The sequence below is a fragment of the Sinohyriopsis cumingii genome, chromosome 3, assembly GCF_028554795.1.
Source record: "Sinohyriopsis cumingii isolate HCF-2022 chromosome 3, ASM2855479v2, whole genome shotgun sequence".
Lineage (NCBI taxonomy): Eukaryota > Metazoa > Mollusca > Bivalvia > Unionida > Unionidae > Sinohyriopsis > Sinohyriopsis cumingii.
The window spans coordinates 22,399,997-22,409,515 of record NC_142963.1 but is presented as its reverse complement, the minus strand read 5'-3'; the positions used below and the strand labels follow the sequence as shown (position 1 = coordinate 22,409,515).

At 39.7% G+C, this 9,519-nt stretch overlaps 1 long non-coding RNA gene across 1 annotated transcript; it reads left to right on the top strand.

Annotated features, from left to right (window-relative positions):
• Positions 1-279: 279 nt before the first annotated feature.
• On the top strand, positions 280-2,785 carry LOC149802525 (uncharacterized). Its single transcript, XR_016419921.1, has 3 exons — positions 280-457; positions 1,537-1,781; positions 2,616-2,785. It is a non-coding gene; the product is annotated as an uncharacterized LOC149802525 (long non-coding RNA).
• Positions 2,786-9,519: the final 6,734 nt, after the last annotated feature.

The following is a 9,519-nucleotide window of genomic DNA, read 5'->3' as shown; positions in this document are numbered from 1 at the left end:
TTTATTTAAATTTATCAAATAGTATCACAACTGTATCATTTAATCACCTCCATTCTTTACCCTGAGATACTTCAGAAAACACAATTGCGGGATATAGCAGGTGAGAATGTTGTTGTTGTTGTTGTTGTTGTAGGGTTTAACGCCATTTTTCAGCACACGATAGGCTATGCATGGCAGCCAGTATTAATGGTGGAGGAAGAACCCGGGAAAACCCCAGGAAAGAACCACCGACACACGAGAAGCTACTGGCAAGCTTTCTCACATACCCACATTGGCTGAATCTCAGACTCGAACCCGCGCATACAGAGGTGAGATGGCAGTGATCCGTTACGGAGAGCGCTTTAGATCACTCGGCCACTCTGGGCCCCAGCAGGTGAGGAGGTTTATACAAAAAACAGTGGACTATAGCAGTTGAAGAGGTAAACAAAAAGAACAGCGGACTATTACAGCTGATGAGGTAAATACAGAGAGTAATGTAATTAGATTTTTTTTATATTTAATCACTGTATTATTTTTTTAATTTTTTTTATGACAATGAAAAAAAAACATCGCACTATTTTAAATTTCGCTATGAACTATCTCTCTATTCACCTGGTTTTCTACACTGCGAAAATTGGCTTCTGTGATTCCGAAATAGGCAAAGTTAGTGCATTTCCTAAGCGCACAAAGACAGTCATTTGAGGGGCCCCGCGTGGCCGAGTGGTCTCAAGGGTTCACCGTTACGAATCACTGCCATCTCACCTATGTCTGCGTAGGCCCGAGTCTCCGGTTCGGCCAATGTGGGTACGTGAGAAAGCTTGCCAGTAGCTTTTCATTGGTCGGTTGTTCTTTCCGGGGTTTTCACCGGTTCTTTCTCCACTATTTATACTGGCCGCCATGTATAGCCTATCCTGTGCTGAAAAATGGCATTAACCCTTCAGTAACAACAACAGCCACTGCATTAGCTATATACTTAAAATATCAACTATCTTGGCGTTTCTTCTAATTATCACTACATTTCTTCCAAGAACTGAATTTATTAACACTATGTCCAATGAAAATTGTACTTTCTCAACATAACAACTAATATGCAACGCTTAAAGACAGAGCCATGGACATTGCCACAATTATTTCTAAAATATCCTTAATAAATTTTCCTGCTGGAACACTGAAGGAACAAGTCGGCATCACAAGGTCAAAGGTCACATTGTACAAACGGTTGCTAATTATTCTTGCAGAAGTATTGGTTCACAGCTTATTTCTTGTAATGAACTGTTCAAAATCTATGTTGATTTTATTTCTAAATAATACAACCCATACAAGGTACATTTTGCCCGCAATAATGCCACGGGACATATAGTAAGAAGAAACCACTGGACAATATGTGAACACTTTCATGGAAGTCATCCTTAATTAACGGCATTTCAGTATTGGATAAATTATACTAATGTGCTATCAAATATAGATGACATTGCAAAAATAGAGAATTATTGAAACTTTTGCTTTAATAACATAAGAAACCAACATCATCTGAATCTTTTTTTTTTTTTTTTACAGAAAGCATCTTATTGATACAGATATAAGATAGATGAGCGATCCCAGCCTCACTTGAGTCTCATGCTGCAAATTAAACGTTTCTCCGAAATGCTACATTCACTCTTCAGGCTCAGCTGATTCATAAACACTTTTGTATTTATAGTCATGGATCTGTAGTGTCCACATCTGAAATTACCACAGGCACTTTTGTATATATCCAGTCATGGAATTGTAGTGTCCACATTTGAAATTACCACAGGCAGAAGGTACGTGTAGATTGTGGTAAAATACGTGAACTTTTCATGCTTCATTGCATATTAAAATCTTTGGGAGATTTTCACTTGCATGCTCCATTTACTATTTTACTTTTTGTGGTATACACATAAAACTGTTTCATAGATGCGTTAATTACCTCCCCTAGACCATACAATGGTCCACAACTTCACACAACATGATTCGTTTAGACAAATCACACCCAATCAGCTATTGACCCCCTGAAAATATAATACCAATAATGTAATGGCTACGAATAATTTACTTTTTGTTCAACTTATGGCAAATCGACAAGATGAAAATGAATAATTAAATAATCAAAGAAGGAGGATTTATAAATTAAACCAGTATTACTATTATATATGAAATGATGACAATAGCATGACTCTTTCTCTTTGTCTCTGTCTGTCTGTCTCTATCTCTCTGTCTGTCTGTCTGTCTCTCTCTCTGTGTAATTTTTTGCTGTGCAATGTGAGCATAGTGTCTCGTCTAACACTCGCTCTCTGTAATCTTGCTTTAGGATTCCAGTACACTATCCATGAAGCTACCACGTGAGAGAGAGAGAGAGAGAATTTGTTCATTAACCTTGCAAACAAAATACGCTAAATCAAGTTTGTAACTGAGGCTAATATTCGGCCATTTTCACACTTATTAAAGGTATAAGGCAAACGTAATTAGTTCAGTGAGCGGTATTCGATTTACGATTTAAAGAACTTTTGACATCCTGTCTTTGAAAAAGTATATTTTAAGATCTGATCAGGGGAGAACAAGTACATAATGTAGTACATTTATAAAGAAACTAATGTAATATTTCTTTCTTCATCCAGATGTGTAGCTACTCCACTTTTTGACAGGGAGGACTATCGAAAGACAGTAATCAGTCGATGCTGCACTTCATTGGATTGGTCCTATAGGTGGTTTTCCCTCTAGAAGTACTTGTCATTCTCGTTTCGTTTCTTTCTAAAAATAAGACGCCCCCATTCGTCATTTCTGCCAAGGAAACTGTCTCTTTTCCATAAATAAATTAAAAAAATTACTGGAATTTTTTTGGCCATAGCTTATTTTTTAGTTTCACCAAGATAGTACATCAATTTCGCAAAAATAACGTTTCGAACTGTCACTCTTGACATATTTGAAGATGAAGAAAATGGATTTGCAGAGTTCTTCTGCATCAATCAAAGCTTGGCACAAATCCCGGAACGATGATCTTTTGGACCCCCAAAAGACGCCAATAACATTTGACTCGAAAAAACACCCATATTTTTCTATCTTTCCCAATTTTGTTTCATACCAAAATATACTCTTATTTTCGCGAAATTTGAACATGACTGTAAGTACCAACTGTAAGCAAGAGTGCTACCGCCAGGACTGTGACACTGATCTAACTGGACAAGTCAATAGTTATGTATCAGATCAGGAGGCACATATCCCATTGGACAAGTCAATATTTATGTATCACGTCAGAGGGCATAGATCCCACAGGACAAGCCATTAGTTATTGTCACATAAGGCATGATGAATGTTTTCGTATTAAAACGTACGACTCCCGCAAGACTGTCGGTTTGTGACATCACCAAATCGTCAGTCAGTACTTGGATGAAGTGTATGGGAACGTCAATTGGAAATAACAAATCAACAACAGTAGACGGCGAAGAAGAAATTGGCCGTGGCAAGGGCATATAGAAGTAAAAGCTCACTGCGTCCAGTCCATGAGTTTGTTATAAAAAAAACAACGCCCAACGGTCCTTTTCAGGGTCACCTACCTCTCTAAAAAAGACAGACTACTCAAAGAGTGCCAAATCAAGTAAAACTTAGATCTTTTTTCCCATGATGTTTGAATGATGTACGTGTGTGAATGTAGGTCCTTATTATATATATATATATAACAAAATAATACCAAGAGACACTTACGTATTCATTTTGGTATATTTTCTCTTTTTTGAAAATCACAACGAAATTTCACAACACATCACCAAAAAGTCCATTTTCTTCTTCTTTCAATCTCCCTCTTTCCATTTGAATTTCTTCACTTGCACATGTTCTTCCTTTTCTTCACTTTCCTGTTGTCTTCTTTTTTTTCTTTCCTTTCTGGACGGGTGTTTTTTTTTTCTTCCTTCATTTTCGAGGGTTATTCTTCATTTTGATGTCCTCTTCTCTTCCTCCTCCTTTTTCTTTGATTGGTTCTCTTTATGTTTCTAAGTGCACTTTGATGACCAATCACATTTCTCCTGACAACGATAACAGGTATCTCGAGCTTGATCTATAGTTACCCCTGTCTTACTTTGAAGTTGTGGACATTCTTTAGCCCAATGTCCTTTCTTCTGACAAATATAACAAGTATCTTGACTTTTATCTCGAAAAGAGGATGAGTATTATGTCGTCATCTCTGAAATAAAATTTTTTGTGATGCCCCTCAAAGTTCTGACCAGAAGCTCGATTTGTGTTGGCTCTTCTATCTTCTGAACTGTTTGTGAACTGAATAAATACTTTAACTCTAAGACACTCGCCTTATATATAGGGGTCCTCTGCGTGTAAAATATAATCAGATAAAACTGTACAATCACGATGAAACCATCGCATGATTTCAATGAGAAAGAACGAGAAAGCTGGAGGTCACGACGTTACATATCGCCTCGCACACGAGCTGATGTCTTGGTTCAAATCCATGACAGCGGTTTCAGGACGAATGAGTGAGCCTGAATCAGCAACTTTCACGTCTGCCACCATACCAAGAGAGCCTACCTCCAATGAAAGATACCCATGTGCAACCGAAAAGCATTGCCACATTCTAGAGAGGGCAAAACCCACCTCAAGAAAATTTAGAACGACATTATGCACTTATAGGTTGAAATTTAAAGATTTCAAATTCGAAACCAGAAGGTGTCATCACCGTTTTGTTTGATTCCTTGTTAACCACACTAAAACGACAACACCGAGCAAAAGAAGACGATCCTCCCAGGCTCTTCATTTATTAGGACAGCTTGAACTCACTCGTCTGCATCGAGTTTAGAAGAAATGTCACCTCCCAAAGTCATTGACAAGATTCAACACGTTCAGCAATCCAACGACCAATTTCACAACACGGATGGCAAGGCTACAAATTACATAATCCACGTTTCCCCTCCGAAAAGGAGCGGACGCAGAAAAGTGTTCTTGCAGGACACACTTCTCAGCACCGAAACGCAGCATCGTCCAAAATAAACAATGACCAAGACCAAACGTGTTTTAGTTCGAACCATCTTTGTGGGACAAACGTATACCGACAAGAACGACACGAGAGAATGGCAAATAACCTGGGAGATCATTCGAAAATCGGACCGAGCCAAACAACCAGGAGAATCAGAACAACTGTTAAAACAGGCTGGTATATCAAAAGACACGATCAGTGACATTCCTGAAAAGCAAAAACTGCAAGATGTCTCCACGTTATGCGTTAAAAGTGAGGGGACCTTTTGTGTTTAGTGGTAACGATTTCCCAGACAAAAAGTATGTTTACTTCTATTATCAGGAATACAATTTTGATGCCATTTTAAATATCACTGGATTCCTCGGATATAGCTATTACTGTAAGAAATGCGACCTTGTGTTTAATAGTCGGGAGCAACACATTCACTACGGACAGAAATGTCGGGATTGTTAAGCTTTAAGACCCTGCCTTGCCGAAGGAAAAGAACAAATGCATTGCTCGGCTTGTCAGCGGTCTTTTGTCAGCTCTACGTGTTACCAAAAACACAAAGTTTACGGCAGAAAAGTGTTTGCCAACTCCTGAGAATGTGCTCTGCTTGCGGACACTTCATAAGCACTAATAATGTCAAAAGTTTGTAATGGAAACAAAAGATCTCATCTTCGTCACCATATCCTGGACTTGGAACATGATTGGTGCATTCAAAAATACAAAAATAAAAATAGGATGAAAAGAAGAAAATGAATCTCATCTTTTGTATTTCGAATTCATGCAAGAGACTTGCATTCACATTCCTAATTTCATCGAGCGTGCTCCAAAAACAGTTGTCGAAATTTTCTAAGATGTTCACATCGGAGCGACAGTACTTTAACATTTCTTCCTGAAAATCGAAGGCGTCCGAAGCGTGAGAGCAGTACATGCACCATTGCCAAATCGCACTCCTTAGTGTGGTGCAACCAATTCATGCCCGAAAAAACACTAGCTGTCAAAGGCTCTCTTGGGTTGAGACACTAAAGTCCATATAAGTCAAAAACATCGATCGATTTTACAAGTGTTTTCGTTATTACGTCGAAATCAACGAAGGATTGAATTTGATCTTTGTGTACTCCGATGTAGTATGGTATAGAGAGACTCATATAAATGTGATGCACTCCGCTGACCAAGGCATTCCCTCCTCATTCACGCCATAGCAGGGACAAGGTTCAAAGAGACGAGAAAAAAAAAAACTTCCAAATTTCATAAACAGTTTGCAAGAAAGACTAAGAAAAGAACAACAGTCAGAAAATTAGGCGTCTTTGTTTATTAACGAGAAAATCATGCACCTATATTACTGTGAATGTTCAAAGTCAGAACTGGATCTGTTTGCTATCCACCCACCATGATAACGATGCAATATTCCCAATTGGTAGAATTTTATCCCGTCTCGTCCTTGACTGCTTCAGCCCCATTTCAATTCTTATGGATCCCCAGACTTGGAAGACGACATCACTGACTTTATGAGAAAAATGCAAAGACAACTCAGTTCAATAATGTGAGTTTACACGGAACAAATTCCATGGTGTGAGGACAATATTGTGTGTATTTTTTTCATCAACGCAGCCTTGGATATCCATTAGAGCATTTAGTGGCTCATTTGGACAAAGAATGTTGGAAATGGTGTCTTTAGTTATGAAACGTAGTGTACATCGATGACAGCGTTATCAAATATGAAAATATGTTCATGTCTGAAACATTGTTAACTTGTTGATTCGTACTGGAGAAATTTCTTGTTGTTAATAAAGATGTTTTGTTTTGAAGAAACTACATATGTTGTGTGTTATTTACACTGTTCGAATATACGCTTTTGCTCCTTTCTATCCCTCTGGGTTATGTTATCAATGGCGTTCCCAAATCGTAGATATGTTTTCCATCGCGTCTAGCTGTTAAGTCGCGTCGAGTCCGAGCTATACAGCACATCAGCGATGGACAGATTCAATACAGCAATGCAGGGGGGATGGATCACTCAGACTGCCAGCCATTAGCTTGAGCCTGAGAGTTAGTATTGCAAACATAACAACTTTGCTACTAGTATGAGGTAATACGAATGAGGTGGTAGGCGGTAGCGAAACTTCTGGGCCATTGGTTACATCTAAGACGAAGAAGAACACGAAGCTGCAGAAGAGGAGGAGACAAGCACTATCCAGATCTAGTGGCCACTCTATAGTTCCAGTCACTGAGCAGAGACCAGTCACTTTGAACTTCAACCGACGAATTGACAAGAACCTCCCTTTCATCTTTCACCCCCATCAAAAGTACAGCAGATTGTTACAACCGACCGTGAGGTTCAAACCGATATGTCTTTTAACTTTTAATGATCACCGAGCCCGAGCAAGCAGCTTCAGCTGAATCCAACGCAGAATCATTAACTACTAGTGAAAATGAGGCTGAAGCACAGCATCAGAAGTGGAAAATACAGAGGAAAGGGTGAAAAAAATAAGGTATATGAAGACGAATTTGACCGGGACAGACAACGGTTCGTGGTTCTGGGGTTAGGACCAGCGCTAGACGATAAAACAAACCTTACCGTTACATCAGCTCTGTGAAATATTAGCCTGAAGATCGATAAAACCCTGAAACCAGGGCCCCAACAATGGCCTTTCGGAGTCATGATCCTCTCCCAATACTACCAAGAAGCCTATGAACACCACACTCTAGTATTGTCGAGACAGTAGAGCAGGACTACCAAAAACGAGTTGGTGGTTCCGTTCCCACTCGACTAATAATTAGGCGTCCGATGGGCGTGTAAGCATGGAATTGGGGTGACCTCTCAAGGGTAGTGTCCAATTACGACCGACGTCTGATAATAAAGAAGGTATAGAGTCGCAACGAATGTGTGCTGGTAGGATTGCCACTAGTAACAAATCAGTGACATGGGGCTTGATTGCCCCGAAATACGACTTAATTAAAAAGCATACTGTGTGTGTGGCTCTAATTAGCTCCGTGTGATTAATTAAGTATCCCACATTGTTGGAATAAGACATTTGCGCGCGTGCACGAATGTGCAAATGCGACAGAAATTGGATTCAAGTCCAAAAGGTTTGGCCCTCCATTGTTGACTTGTCAGTAGATCATCGTGTCAGGCAGAACCAGGTTAAAAACCTGAAAAAATAGAGAATATAAGGATGCTAAAGTGGCACAAAACCCGATAGAAGAGGTCTATAGAGAAGACATTAATAAGGAGCAAGACGAGTAGACAGTGATGTAAAGACTGCAGAAACAGCATAGACAGTAACAAAAACAGGCGCACGAGCAAGAGAAGGGCTTCGTGGATCACAGAACACCAAGGAGTTCTCCTTCTGAAGAAGAATACCTTATCCTGTGAGAAAGACTTCAGCGAGACGAGTCGTCCTCACAGACGTTAAGGGGAGGAATCTCTAAAAAAAAAAAAAAACCCTTTTGGGGCTAGCCAGATCTCTAGAAAAGAGACTGATCAATTGCCAAAATATTTATGTTTGTATCTTGGTGTACTGGTGTACTGGGGGGGGGGGGTATGTGTTTGTGTGTGTGTGTGTGTGTGTGCGCGCGCGCGAATGTCTTTCTTCCCTTACAAAAACAAATCTACCCCTCTAGTGTGTGTTTGTATGTAAGAGATTAGAGGTGTGTCTATAACTACTTACTATCCTTGCTTCGCATGTTTTTTTTTATCGTTGTATGTCTCTGTTGTATTATAGTGTGTTTGTATGTAAAACTTGTTGATTTTCTTTGGGTCCGCGCGATACATGTTTTCAGTGATAGGGTCTTGTGTGTGTGTTGTATATTGAAGTTTGCGAAAGGGGTGTTTTCCTTCATGTCCGTATTTCAGACTTATAAGGCAGTTATTTCGTCAAATGGGTTCGTATAACTGACGCATCGACACTAAAAAAATGAGGCGTATACGGAAACATTCAGAGCTTCAGATCTACATGGAACATCCTTGTCACATCCTGGACGATTTAGCTATGCAAGCTATTCAGGAAGCGGAGAAACTAGAGGAAGAGAAAGAAAAGAAAAAGACGATACGGCCTCATCTGATGATGCTACATACCTGCGAGGTCAAGCCTGTGGTGAGAACACCAATACCTCAACAGAGTATAGTAGTGATTCCGCAGATAGAAGACTGAGCCTTGGAGTTGCCATTATCATATAGGCCACAACCACTACAGTAGCATCCACAGACACAGACGAATTCTCAAACGAGGATTAGGATTCTGAAGATACACAAGCCCACTCAACACTCTCAACTTTAACCTTGGCATGGAAGAAAGATTGGAGTCGGCGCTTTATGTGTGACGCTCGGCCTGAGAGGTGCGGCCATTAACTAGGTGCACTGCAGGAAGAAACGGCCTTTCCAAGCTACCAGATCCCTAGAAAAGAGAAAGATAAATTTGGACAATTTGAATAAAAATTGGATGAAGGTACAGGAAAAGTTCAGAGCTATGGGCCATCCAGACTGGATGTCTGAGAATGAAAAAAGAAAGAAAGTGGATTTGAGACACAAAAAGAATTGGTGGAAGACGTGGAAATCAGGG